Raw genomic sequence first — 15,677 nt, forward strand, 5'->3', positions numbered from 1 at the left:
TAAGAAACTTAGAGGCCACGTCAAGACTCTGAAATCTTGCAATTTGCAGTGACATGTCAATTCTTTGGGCGGACAGAGGAATTTGCCAACAAATATTATTGAGTCTATGGGGCGGGCAGAACTTCAAGCTGGGGCCGCCCAGCGGAATCCGTTTGAAGTCTCTGTGGAAATTCCATAGAGTGCTAACATACTCTGCCGCTATGTACAGAAATTGTCATCACAATGGGTCCTGTCTCTGAAGCTCATAACCAAAATTCCAAATCAACAATAAGTATAGTTTTGCCTTATCCTACTGGAGGATTAGGGAATACTATTAAGAGGTGTACTTGGTCTACATGTTAAGGAAATGCTACATGTTAAAGTAACATTCACATAAATTAAGTTTTCCCAGCAGAATAATGTTATTTCTTCATCATCATCTCTTCCTATTCCCCTCAATCTGGTTGGCTACATTTACACACAATTGCCCAAGGTCCATTAAACTTATGGAAACATGTATGTATTATTCCCACTTAATCCAACAAATACTGTATATATCCCAAAAAAGTACCAAAGGATGAGCATTAAGAGGTTAAGTAGAATGAGTCACAAAGCTCGCTATAAGAATTAATGAAGGCCGCTAAGAGGTAAAATGACATGATGTTATCACTCACATATAACCAAATAAGTATAATCAAATATTTGACCATCTATGGTATAATGGAAAGAGGAATACAATTTTATTAATTTCATTTCAGCTGCTCAGTTTTAATTAAAGGACAGCTCGGAGCCTGAAGTCCCCTCCAAACTTTCAAGGTGAACAAGTTTCCAGCCTGGAACAAAGACACGAATGTAAGACGCATTACATTTATATTTGCCGTATTTTTCATAACCTCTAAACTTTAGGCCTGGGAATTCGCTCTTGTGAAGTTGAAATACACCACCAGCTGTTCTCTTCTTGTTGCTTTGCTAAAACATCCGCAAACAAGGATTTACATTCTCCTGCTGGAGCTTTGGGTTTTTTTGATGTATCTTTGTGAGATGGGAACTGGGTATATCATGGACGAGGCTATAAATAATCATTATAGAGCCGACTTCTGCTCTATTATCTGCTTCATTCATGGGCACAATGGATGAAAATAAATAGATTATATTGCCCAAATACTCGTTGCTTTCATCATCATTACACAACATCTACTTACTGTTTATAAATACATGGTATTCGTTCAACCTTGATCGTCTTCATAGAAAAATGTTACAAATGGCCTACAAATATTATTTATTATATTTATATGTATATATATATATATATATATATATATATATATATATATTTATTTTTTATTAAATTTATTAAGGTTTGCTTTATACAATTTTGATGGCACCAGAACGAGCATGCTTGGTTAAGCTAGATCCCTATGGAACACTGTGCTATGGGGGACTAAAGATACCTGGTTTTCTGTATGGCACCTTGCCTAAAGTTGGTCCAAGTCTGGCCAAATCTGCTGATTACAGACCAATGTAACGAGACCAATGATGACAGTCATTCAAAAAGTTAGGATCCGACATACTGGATTTAAACTGTTGAATACCTTTTGTTACCTATCGAAAGTGTATTTCCAACGTAAAGCAAAGTTTACACTAAAGTATGGAACTTATAAAGGTCTGCATGTGAAAAGTTTCAGATTTTTGTGTAAAGTCCAAGGAAAGGGATGAGGTACTGCACGCATGATGCAAGACATTTATATAGAAATATTTATTGACTGGGCCCCTTTCGGTTATAAAACACAAAAGAATGAGTGTGTTGGTTTTTAGACATTTTTTTTAAGCACACAATACTAATAAATGCGGTGAAACAAGAAGCCGACAAGGAAAAACTAATAAACAATCAATTTGATGAAGGAAACATGTTAGTTAATCAGCCTGGCTTTAGAAATACCCTGCTTGGGGGAAACAGAGCTCTGGTCACTACAACAATAGAGCAATTTAACAACTTTTTTTGTAATAATATTCAGGCTTTTGTTAGTGTTAATAACAATGGATAAATTCATTTTAATTGTTAAATAAATGTTTTAAGGATTTTCAAAATCATGTGTATGTATATTTATTACCATTATCTGTAGCTTCAACATGGGTATAACTATGCTCTTAATGTTTCCATTATTGTACTTTGCTACTAAATCACCTATTAAAAAAAGGACCAAAAAATTTACATTCACATATATCACACACATTTTACATCACTTCATGGCAAATACATAAAACATGCACTATCCATATGGGTTAATGTGGAGAATACTGAGCACCAATGTTTTCTATCTACTCAATCTAAACAGTGTTGCTGTCTAAAAATAAAATGCCGGATTTACAGTACTGTATATGGAAGTTGATCTTTGCTAATGGAGGCATATATGCAATTTAAGCATTTCCTTCGGCAGGAATTGCTTCACAACTTGAACTAATTAGAAGTCCCTTGCCTTTTGATTGACACATAGGTTGCACTAGGTGATTATCCTCCTACAGTCAACAGGCTAGCCGCACAGCAGGGAGAAAGGTTATAAAATAGACCTTTTAAAATCAGCAATTTTACATTATTATCCAACCTTACTAAAAGCAGAAAACATGAGCAAAGCATTGTACTGTGTGAGCAAAGCCACTATATATCCTCTCCCCATGAGTCTTATTAATTAGAAATTGGAACATTAAGACAGTAATCTTGGAGAAGAACAGAAGGTCCAGCACAGTTGGTGATCTTCCAAAGTAAAACTTTGCTTTTATTGCATCATATTAAAAAATGCCACATCCACAGGACATTAAACAACAGCGCGTTTCAGCTATACAGTCTTAATTATTGCTCTATGACTAAGGCTGTATAGCTGAAACGCGTCCGATCTCTGTGAATGCTCTGTGGACGTGGATTTTGTAGTATCAAGCAAAAAAAGAACAGTTTTTCTTTAAAAGATCTTTAACAATGCTGGAGCTTCTGTTCTTCTAGAAAAGTAACGTGTAATGTGGCTCCTCAGTGTCTATGCACTGTACAGACTATTCGTACCAGGCTATAATTTACAGTTTTGAGTAACGATACTGAGGTTCAACCTAATGTGACATCATGAAAGCCAGTTCACACAGTACTAATCTAATGCTCACACTGACACAGGAATGAAATAGGATATATGATATGCTTCACAGTAATGGCCACTGTCCAGCAGAGTCAGTATATCACTTTGACCAAGTAATCATAATTGTGACAATGCATGGACTAAACCCAGCCATCACAATTGATTATACTGTAAACTGCATGTGATAGCTACCAGAGGAAGAAATACAAATTTAGACAGATCAAATCAATTATTTACACAAAAGAATGAATGAAAAATAGTTGGGGAAATGGTTGCAGTCTGTCATGGTGGATGAATGGATAGATAGATAGATAGATAGATAGATAGATAGATAGATAGATAGATAGATAGATAAGAAAATGATCTCAAGTAAATTCTGTGGAAGGACCATTACCATATCAAGAAAGGGAAGATTTTACACATAAATAGTAAATAAAAATTTTGAAATTTTTGTGCCAAATAACCACATTTACTTTTTTTAACTCAATTCAGCACCGGCATTGGCTGTGACACCCAAGAATTAACAAAAGTCACTGTGCAGTTCTAACCTTCCAATCGCATTAATAAAGGTTATAAATGACCCTGTATACAAAATGTAATAGCCCTCTCTTTAGATTGAAACAAGAAGAGCAGTAAAGTATCATTATGTGTAGCAGTTCTATACAGTAATATGGAAAAATAAGACTGTACTGTAATAGAACTTCCATGATGAGCCATCAACTGTACATCTACATGGTGGAATGCACCATCAGGCAATGTTTCCACAGCATACGAGACCGACCGTTCCGTTACCCGGTCTCTGAAAAGATCATCCCGGGCCGCAGAGTTCTGATGCAGGCGCGTCTGCAGGCGTCCGCATCAGAACACTCCACTGACATGGTTTTACTGAATAGCAGCCGCCGAAAACTGACATTTCAGTTGTTTGCAGCGCTGCGAGCGTGTACTATGTGTATACGCTCCGGTCGGGATCCCATAGAGGAATAGGCAACGTATGTTTTCGTGAAAAGTACGGCCGTTGTTGCCGATTACAACAACGGCCGTACTTTTACGAAAATATACATTGTGTGAACAAAGCCTCAGACTGTGAATATTCAGAGGTTTTTTCTACTAGTAATATACATAATAAACCCTGTTTCTCCAAAAATAAGCCCTACCCCAAAAATAAACCATAGCTTACATGCTAAATATAAGAGAGATGCCTAACAGAGAGATTCCTACAGGGAAATTGCCTGCATGGGCAGAGGGTTAATTTACAGGGGGATTCCTACATGTGGGGGGAGGTGGCTCACAGGGTATGTGTACTTGGGGGGGGGGGGGGTAAAAACCAGGTGGATGCTTACATGTGAGAAATGGGGGCAAACTACCAGGAGAGATACGTACAAAGGAGGGAGGAGGGAGAGGGGTTAATCAGGAGAGATACCAATATTGAGGGAGGAAACTACAAGGGTAGATGCCTGTGGAAGGGGGATAAGTACCATGGGAGATGACTACTTTGGTGGGTGGGGGGTAACTTCCACAGAGTGATTACCTGCTATGGAGTGTCCACACTAGTGGGCTTACTACTGGGGGGAGGGAGTTACTTACAGGAAGATGCCTACCTACCAAGGACACTACCTATGGGGGAAATAGCAACATGGGGGATGCTACCTACTAGGGGAGCTACCTGTCCATCAAGGCCTTACTCCTATAAAGATCCCCAGAGAGGGTCCTGATTACTATATAGGGGCATAGAAGGGCCTAATGGGGGTCACAAAAGATCTAACTACTATATGGACTACTATACAGAAAAGATGAACACACTATATGAGATGGGGCAATGTAGATGTGGAGGATGATGATGGTAAGGAGCCTAAACTGTTTGTCTGGCAGTGACTGAGAGAAGCCCTCATGACGGCCCACACCAGATGGAGAAGAGGATAAGTGAGCACCTTCGATCAGAAAAGAAGCCCCTGTGATTCACTCAGAGAAGACATTCATTGGCTGTTACTACACTCGTCACTTATGGTGTGCAGAGCCTGTGTACAGCTGAAAGCTGCTATATCATCATGGTATGAGGTTATATTGGTCTCTGTACAGTGGATCTTATTCAGTATCAGAGTGGTGACATTAGTCAGTATGTGGTGGTAATATTTGCCCCTTGTAAACAGGTACTATTAGTAAACCAGATTTCTTCAATAACAGTATAGTGGTAATGTTAGTGGCCATGATGTGGCAGTAGTAGTTGCCCCTTGTATACTAGTATTATTGGTAATATTGGTCTCGGTATATGGGATATGTATGGTAATAATGCATAGTCATAATTTTTGTAATAATTAAATACTGGTGCTATAATATACTCCCATACAGGGGCGGTCTTGGCATTTCTGGGGCCCCAAGCGAAGTTATGTCGGGGCCCCAAGCGAAGTTATGTCTGCCCCCCCCCCTGAACACGCACTCCACAACAATAGACTGCTGTGTGCTGCCCTCAGTAGTATATACCCTTGTGCACTTCCGCCAGTATTATATAGACCCCTTGTGTGCTTTCCCAGTAGTATATAGACCCCTGTGTGCTCCTCCAGCAGTATATAGACCCCTTGTGTGCTGCCCCAGTTATATATAGACCCCTGTGTGCTCCTCCAGCAGTATATAGACCCCTTGTGTGCTGCCCCCAGTTATATATAGACACCTGTGTGTTCCCCCAGTTATATATAGCCCCACTGTGTGCTCCCCCAGAAGTATATAGACCTCCTGTGTTCTGCCCCAGTTGTATATAGACCCCCTGTGTGCTGCCCCCAGTTGTATATACCCCCTGTGTGCTCCCCCACTAGTATATAGCCCCCCTGTGTGCTCCTTTAGCTGCATTTAGCCCCCCTGTGTGCTCCCCCACTTGGATATAGACCCCTGTGTGCTCCTCCAGTTGTATATAAACCCTCTGTGTGGTTCCCCCAGCAGTATATAGACCCCCTGTGTGCCCCACCAGTATTATATAGACCCCTTGTGTGCTGCCCCAGTAGTATACAGACCCCTGTGTGCTCCCCCAGTTATATATAGACCCCCTGTGTGCTGCCCCAGCAGTATATAGACCACCTGTGTGCTGCCCCCAGCAGTATATAGACCTCCTGTGTGCCTCACCAGTAGTATATAGACCCCCTGTATGTTCCCCCAGTAGTATATAGACCCCCTGTGTGCCCCACCAGTAGTATACAGACCCCCTGTGTGCTCCCCCAGTAGTATATAGCCCCCCGTGTGCTCCCCCACTTGGATATAGACCTCCTGTGTGCTCTCCAAGTTGTATATAGACCCCATTCTGCTGTCCCAAGTAGTATATAGACCCCCTGTGTGCTGCCCCCAGTAGCATATAGACCCCTCTGTGAAGCCCCAGTAGTCTATAGCCCCCCTGTGTGCTCCCCCAGTTTATATAGCCCCCCTTGTGTGCTCCACCTGTTATATAGCCCCGTGTGCTCCCCCCATTTATATAGACCCCCGATGTGCACTCCCCCAGTTACACAGGCCCCTGTGTGCTCCCCCTCCCATATAGTATATAACACAATAAAATAAACACTTATACTCACCTGGGTCCGGGCGTCTCCTCTTCTCTTCACTCTTGTGGCTGCAGGAAGGGTTTTCCCTGCGATCACAAGAGGCCGCACTCCCCTTGTTCTGGCACCGATGCTCCAGTGATGTCACAGCGCCGGCACCACAAGGACAGAGCTGCCACTTGTGACCACAGGGAAAACCCTTCCTGCAGCCACAAGAGTGACTGACAGGAAGGGAGCCAATGTCTCCCGCCCTGTCAGTGCTGCTGCATGTAACTATGAGCGCTCATTACGAGTGCTCATAGTTACAGTTCAGATGGCAGCAGCGAGCGGGGCAGCGGCCCTGTCCAGCCGTCTTGAGCACAAGAGCGGGGCGTGGGGGCCCCCTTGGATGTTGGGGGCCCCAAGCGATCGCTTGGGGTGCTTGGTGCCAAAGACCGCCACTGCTCCCATATATATATATATATATATATATATATATATATATATATATAAAGGGAACACTTAACCCCTTAATGACAGAGCCAATTTTCGTTTTTGCGTTTTCGTTTTTTCCTCCTTGTGTTTGAAGGGCCATAGCACTTGTATTTTCTCCCCTAGAGACCGATATGAGCCCTGATTTTTTGTGCCAACAATTTTACTTTGCAATGGTAGATTTAATTTTTGCATAAAATACGCTGCGAAACCAGAAAAAAATTATATGCGCAGTGAAATAAAAAAAAAATGAAATACTTCTTATTGAGGGGGGGTTAGTTTTTACACCTTAGTTTTTTCGTCTTATGGTAAAACTGACGTGCTATCTCTGTTCCTCAAGTTGGTACAATTACAACCATAGGCAACTTGCATAACTTTTATATTATTTGATGGCTTTTAAAGAATAAAACCTTTTAAAGAAAATAAATGTTCCTTAAAATCGCTCCATTCCCAGGATTATAACGCTTTTATCCTTTGGTCTATGGGGCTGTGTGAGGTGTAATTTTTTTACTCCATGATCTGTACTTTCTATCGGTGCCTTGATTGCATATATGCGACTTCATGACTTTTATGACTTTTTATTACAATTTTTCTGAATTTGATGTGACCAAACATGCCCAATTTTTAGGGGAGGGGATTTTTATTTTATTAAAGCAGAAGTCCGGGTGAAAATTTTTATTAAAGTATTGTATTGCCCCCCAAAAGTTATGCAAATCACCAATATACACTTATTACACTTATTATGCTTATAAAGTGCTTTATTTCCCAGCACTTACTACTGCATCAAGGCTTCACTTCCTGGATAAAATGGTGATGTCACGACCCGACTCCCAGAGCTGTGCAGGCTGTGGCTGCTGGAGAGGATGATGGCAGAGGGATGCTCAGTGTCCCTTCAGTGCCCTGTGTCCCTCAGTGTCCCCCTGCCATCATCCTCTCCAGCAGCCACAGCCCCCACAGCTCTGGGAGTCGGGTTGTGACATCACCATTTTATCCAGAAAGTGAAGCCTTGATGCAGGAGTAAGTGCAGGGGGGGGGGGAAACACTTCGTAAGCATTTCCCGTGATAAGTCTATATAAGTGATTTATATAACTTATGGGGGGCAATACAACACTTTAATAAAAATTTTCGCCGAACTTCTCCTGCTGCTTGGTTGTTGCCCTCCTACAGCCTCCTCCACGTCACCTGGTGTACTGGCCTGTCTCCTGGTAGTGCCTTCAGCCTCTGGACATTACGATGACAGATGCAGCAAACCTTCTTGCCACAGATCGCATTGATGTGCCATCCTGGATAAGCTGCACTACCTGAGCACCCTCTGTGGGTTGTGGGTTGATAAAATGCAAAAGTGACCAAAACAACAGCCAGAAAGTATGAGAACAGAGAAATGGTCTGTGGTCACCACCTGCAGAAACATTCCATTATAGGGGTTGTCTTGCTTAGCTTATTTGCCCAATATTTCTACCTGGTGTCTGTTCCATTTGCCCAATAGGAGAAATTTAATCACATTCAGTTGACATAAAAAGTTTGCTATACAGCCTTGCCATTTCTAGTTACGCCTTTGTAAAGAAAAATGTTAGATGATATGTAAATACATGTTCGCCTCTGTTTGGCACTCTGGTACTGTTTATTAGAATATAAGGGTGCCACATGCTGTCCTGAGAGTCCACATTTATTTGTAAGATATCCGCCTCCCATTGATCTTTTATTGTCTTATATAACTGTATGTAAAGAGGGAGGAGATAACCCATGTAGAATCTACAGGAGGTTGGCAGAGATCACACACAGTCATCCTTAGTGTAGGGAGAGAGGAGAGAACCTACAGCAAAGTAGTGAGGGAAGAGATAAGAGACCGCACTCACAGACATCATCTATATAGAGACAGGACAGATCTCACATATACAGGCAGCATCAGTACCAGTGTGTACACAGCTAAGAGATCATAAAGGGAAGGGGGGGGGGGTATAATGAAGGTAAAGTAGTTTAGCAATAAAGCTGTGCAAGTCTTAAAGTTTAAGTTGGTTGCAAACTGCACACCAGGGTGAATGAAAACAAGAAAAATTTAAAACTTGTGATAACATTTAAGTCATGTTTTCCAAGTTAAAGATGTCCATAACACGCCCATAATTTGGTAAAATATGGCCAAATAAAACAAAAATTATTTGGGCTATAGCTTCTGCTACAACCTGTAACAAAGCAAAAAAAGTTCAAAAAGGTTAGGCTTTCTTGCTTTAAAAAAATTTGTGAATGGTAAAATACTCCCCATAATTGGTTTGTCTTACCTATCTGGGATTTTTTTGCCCCTCTATACACACAAGGTCTCCATCCTATGTCCCGATAGTTTTTGTTAAACTACAAATAAACAGTGGTAGTGGTTGTTTGGGTATGCTAGGGTCTGCTTCTCACATTTATCATTCATTGTTGTATACAATTTTTTTTTAATTATTAAATGGTGACCTTTGGTATTACCGGCACATGTATCAGCTTGTTTTGGCTATACAACAGTGTTAGCTACTCTACTTATAATAAAGCTATTTTATTAATCTCAATAGGTGTGCACTATCGTGTGATGCTTTTCTTTATCTTTTTTCACAGCTAGAAAACCAGACCAATGCCTTACACCAGGGGTGTCAAACTCACGGCACTTCAGCTACAATTCCTGTCTACCTGCACAGCCAAAGCTATAACTTTCTTTGTCCAGGCAAAATGTGAACTAAAGTTTTGCAAAAGCTTGAGAGCCATTGCCTTACACCATCTAATGCATATGTTACAATTTACTGTTTTTTGTTTTTTTGTCTTTTGTTTGTTTTTGTGTGGGTATAGACCGCTCCCTCTAAGTGGTTTTAACATAACTGCTGTGTGTAAACCTCTTATATGCATTATAATTTTCTGAGCATTATACTCTTCTTTCCATCTGCACTTGTTAATAGACTTGGCTGCATCTAGCTATGAGGTTTTTATTTTGGCTTTATAAGCATTATACTTTATACTCAGCTCCAGTGTAAACCATTAAAAATGTGAACTATTCTCAGAAGATCTGGATTAACACCAAAGGGATTTCTCATCTTTATTCTGCGCCGAATATGGGATACCCCTGGAAAGAGGCGCAACCACCCAGAAGAGTATTTTTATCCCAATCATTTCTAACTAAAGCTATTTCTGCATATGTCATGATCTTTAGAGACTAGAGATGAACTTTTTAGCAATGAAAACGCAGAGCAAGTTTGTATATATAATTCTGCATGGGTTTAGTAATAAATTATAAGGTAACAGATGGTATGGTTATTATTCACTCATCTCAGGGGTATAGCTGACCAATATAAATGCCTTATTGAAGATGCTTCTCTTTAATTATAGCCATTTATTATTGTTTGCTTAACCACTCAGATGAAAAGCTGATTCAGACTTCTAAGTCTTTCATAATACACAGGAAATAAATTGTCAGATATATATTTTTTTGTATTTTTGCAAAATATTATCTAAAATACATATCTATTACACCAGTATAAGATCTATTACAAGATTTCCAATCTTACACACATCTGACTCTACCTTTCTTTACACATTATTTTTTCCTAAGCTTATCTTTCAGAGTCTTTAAAGTGTGCCTGTCAGGTGGGTGGAGACTAGCTTCTACAAACAGAAGAGAAGATCCAGCTCTTCTATATATCTGTAGATTTCTCTTAGTATTAGCAGCAACATAGAGGTCATTATAGAGCAGTAAGGAGTAGTGTCATCGGAATCACACACTGAGGTGAGAAATAACCAGAAGTCCCAGAAAATGTAGATCCTTCCCTAGATAGACCATTATTGCCAGCATTAACCTAACACTTTGTGCAATGATGTGTCTCGACATGGACTTCAGTAGTTTTTCAGAGTAAAGTTTTTTGCCCGGATTTTTGATTTATGCAAAGTTGTGTTGTGGTACTAGGCTGAACTATGCTAATTAACTAAGCTTCTTAATGTACTGGGAGGTCCCTCTACCAAAAACGATATTTTTTTTCTCATCACCATAAATGGCATCTTTTACTAGAATCTGTCTAATCTGGACCAATTGTGCAATTATCAAACATCCACTAAACTGTAAATTATTTACCAGTGGACTAAAAAAAAAAAAAAGCACCCTTTGGTAATGTGCATTCACAAGCCTAGCACTGCAAAATTTCCCACCCAGCCACCAAGTCTCATAGGTGGCAGGTAACAGGTAGAGATGCCAACCAGTCAATCAAAAATAAAAATAAAAAAACTGAAAAAATAGGGAGCGAACTCATATCTTAGTGGCCAGGATCAGTCGTAGTTACACTTGCAGGAGAAGCAGTTTGCTGCCTACAGAAACCATACCTGAATGACACAGGGAATAAAACTTTGGCACCTATGTTCTGCTTTACCTTAACTGCAACCTGAAAAAGTGAGGTCTTATAGGTGAGTCGTGCCACCTAGTTAAAACGTTCGCTGGCCTTTTACTTTCGCAATTCATTATAAATGCTATTGTACTTCTGGTGATTTATATTACATATAGGGGGGACATTTATGAAGGTCCCGCCTGAGGCGTACACCAGGGAGAAGAAGCAGATTCGCCCCCTTCTCCCTGGAGTACGCTTGCTGTATGCCCTGCTTGCCCAATGGGCAGGCAGGGGGGGCTCGGGAGAACACGGCAAGGCGGGGAGGAGGCGCATTTCTCTTGATTTACGCTTGCTTGCAGGCATAAATCATGATCCAAATCTACACCTGCTAGAAGCAGGTGTAGATTTGGAACGCCGAGTGCAAGTTCGGGTGCCCAGCTGGCAGGATTCACGTGTACCTCTTATTGAATCTGTCAGGGGAAAGGGTACAGGGCATCTATGAAGATGCTGGTCATGATAGATCCCCCCCCCCCCCCCGTAGTGTACAAATATATTTCATACTAAACATATCCATTCTGTCATAGGTCAGAAAGAACACTGTTTTCCAGTTTTAACCAATGATGCAAATCAATTAATATCTCTTCAAATGTAAACTGCCTAATGCAAGACTGAAGGAGGCGCCATACACACCATAACTTACGCCCAGGACAAGCCCCACCCTGGAAGGAACCTCAAAAATTAGAAGGTGAAAAAACACCAGGTTCAACCTTGCATTGGTTTTAACCTGTGCCTCACTGATCAGAGGGTACATCAGGGCGGTATTTACCTATGGTCCGGTGCCTAGGGCCGCACTTTGCAGGGGGGCAGCAACAGGGAGCAGGGGGAAGAAAAGAACTTTTTTTGTTTTTATTTTTTTTAGTCTCCCACCTCCATTTCAGACTTGACAGTAAATCTGCTGTCTTTTCGAGGGGGGTATTGTGGTATTGGTCAGGTATGGTATGACATTATTGTTCAGGTCTGGCATGTTTCTTCATGTAGAGAAATGCACATGGCCAAAACCACGCTCCCATTTCTTCCCAAGTAGTCAAGTGCTGTAACCAGGATTATTGGCCATATGCCTATTGGTTACCACATGAGTATTTGGTTTCAGCTGCATGTGGTAACATACAGTAAAACGGAACGCAGTCTGAGGCTATGTCCAAATGCTGTAAGAGACTGGCCCTTCTGTGACCCTGATGATCTTTAGTGCTGCTGTGCCGTGCGCGCCCGCATCAGAACTCCCCACTGCACACAATGAAGCGTGCGGCTGGAGCCACAAGCTCCATTGTGTTAACTGACAGGGTTTTCTGCGGCCGCTATTCATTGAATAGCGGCCGCAGAAAACTGACATGTCAGTTTAACACGGCGCTGCTAGGGATCCTGGCCGGAGTGTATACTTTGGGGACATGTATCATCCGGCGTACTGTTTAATTTCGGCGTAAAGTGCCAATAGGCAAATTATTTTATGCGCAAATGGCCGATTTGTGAATAAAATATTCGCATATCGGCACTTTACGCCGGGTACGCCGGAGGGTGTGTGAAGGGTGCGGAATGGGGGACGCGCTATTTATAATTTTTTCAACTAAAAGATACGCCAAAAACCTACTCCACCTTTCAGGTGGCGTAGGTTTTCGGCTGTGCGCACCGACGCGCATGGGAATTATGCAGAGGCAGTCCGCCTCTACATAAATCTCCGTAGCGCCGGAGATGCGGGGACATTTATAAGTCCGGCATAAAAAACGCCGGACTTAATAAATGTCCCCCTATGTGTATACACTCCGGCCGGAATTCCCTCAGCCTTCAGCATAACGTAAGTTCCGTACTAATCACGGCCGCTGTGTGAACATTGCCTAAAACTGATCAGATATGAACAGGATGTTCAAAAACTAGAAAATCATGATGCTGATTGGTGAGTGAAGATGGAGCGTCTTCAGGTTTAGTGCCTAGGGCAGCTATTAATACGGCCCTGGGTACATGCCTTTAAAATTTTGTGGGGGTGGCTGTAAGATATACTGTATTGTATGTGAGATTGACGTATCTCATGTACTGAAGACACAACACACATTCTATATCATGCATTCTCGTATTTCTGAATGTGCTATACCCAACAGCAACTAAACTACTTTGAATTATTGGAAGAGACATGCCTTTCCTCTGACCCCATGTTTTCTGAAGAACTCTGCAGTAACTTTTCCTCTTTATGTTAACAGTGTTGAGGTATACATTTCCTTAATAGAATAGAAAGAGCAGCCGGCATATGGATTTTAGTTACAATATACCATATGCTCCTTTGACCGTGCCATGTAAAGAGCAAGGTGATAATGTTATGCGCGTCTGCAAAATGGAACTGGAAAGCAAGACATTTCTCTTTTTCATATTACCAACCAGGGAAAAGCACCTTCCACCTAATTATAGAGAAAATGTGTTTTACAGGTTGTGTTCTATAGAAAGCGGACATCAGCATTGATCACCCCTCGTGCTTTACAGGAAAATGCAAATATTCCTCCCTGTGATTCAGATTGTACCCAGTGGCAATATTATTCATGTGTTTTATTTCTGTAGCTGCTCTGAGTAAGACCTTCGCAGATGGCTGTCATTCATTGAAAAGCATTAAGAAAACGTAACACTGGTGGCCCAGTCTGCAGCTGCCGCAGTGACCACGTTCATAATAAGGCCCTCTAGAAGCTAAGCCAACCATAGCTAATCCAATCAAATGTCCTGTAAAGACTTTATTTATACAAATTTGCCACAGTATCTCCATCACTTACAGCCGAGAAAAGCCATGTGGGTACACCGTTCCTAGGGGTTATCCAATTGTGGGCAAGCGCAAAGTCTAAAGATTATCCTTGGATTTACATCAAGGGCAAATGCTTCTTTATGTCTGTTATATTAACAGGCACACCTGATATATACAGTAGACATGCAAGTAAGCTACAATTACGGTGTATAGAGCAAATAGAAAAATACAATATGGAAGAGCTGAATTTCATTTTTCATCACGTCGACCTTGCTATATTTAGAGAGATTATTCCAGCCACTGATGTTAATAACATTAAAGGTGCTGCCTGATTCAGACATCCTCTTTTCACGCTGAGTTAATAGAAGTGGAGCCTTCTGATCTGGACCTTGTCTATCAGCCATCAAAAAGCTACACTTAATGTAGTTCTCAGCTCTAAAGAACCCTAGAAAGCCATTGATCTCAATGGATACTCCGCAATGCCGCAGAGATAGTATGTGATGACTATAACATCCACTGCAAATGAGCTGCTTTATAAAGTGTAGACTTCATAGTATCTATAGTTTTAGTTTGTAAAAGTGAAATCATTTCTTTTTAACTTTCTTTTGTTATTCCGTTTCATTTTTTATATATATATACAAAACATCACAGAGAAGTACTGCAGCCCAGGGAAAAAAAAGATACATACAAATCCTGACAGTGCTAGCAAGTATATAGCTTTTTCCAATAGTAATAAATCTGACTTAAACATAAAGAGATAAAAAGTTCACTTAATCTTTATTTCATCCATTTAGTAGCAGTCACCGAAAGAAATGAGAACTTGAAAAACAAAGTCACAAGCCGCAGTTATTCCTCTCCGGAGAGGAAGTAATCACGGTTTCATCGTTAGCCACATAGTTAAGGGTGGAATAAGCCAAGGCTGATAAGATAGTAAATGATTGGGTTACTATGGAAAAAGAACACATTCATTTTTAACAGCACACAAAGAAGCGAACTGTGATTACATTTATGTGGGAAAACCAATTACACCGGTATTGTGTTAAAGATTTGTTTGGCAGGAGGACAGTCCCTAGGTAATAGCCTGTACACTCTTTTTTTTCTGTTACATTTTTGCCTTTGAAGTGCGGTCAATGCAGGAATTATACACCTGATATATAACATAGTTCTTATAGCTCCAATATAAATTGATACATAATAATCAGGCAGTGTACCTGCTAAATGTCTGACTGATATCTATGTGTAATAGCTGTGAGTCATGCTTCACTTACTCCACCTGTGAATTCCATCTGTAATCAGGGTCATCTGTGTGGGTGCCCTGTTACTTCACAGAGAAGACTGATATGCAAGAATACCTCTGTTACATACTTACATGGCTGGAAACAAACATCTGTGTATTAAGGAAGGAAGGAAAAGAAAGAGAGAGAGAGAGAGAGAGAGAGAGAGAGAGAGAGAGAGAGAGAGAAAGAAAAGTAGTAAG

The sequence above is a fragment of the Dendropsophus ebraccatus genome, chromosome 6 (genome assembly GCF_027789765.1).
Source record: "Dendropsophus ebraccatus isolate aDenEbr1 chromosome 6, aDenEbr1.pat, whole genome shotgun sequence".
Classification (NCBI taxonomy): domain Eukaryota; kingdom Metazoa; phylum Chordata; class Amphibia; order Anura; family Hylidae; genus Dendropsophus; species Dendropsophus ebraccatus.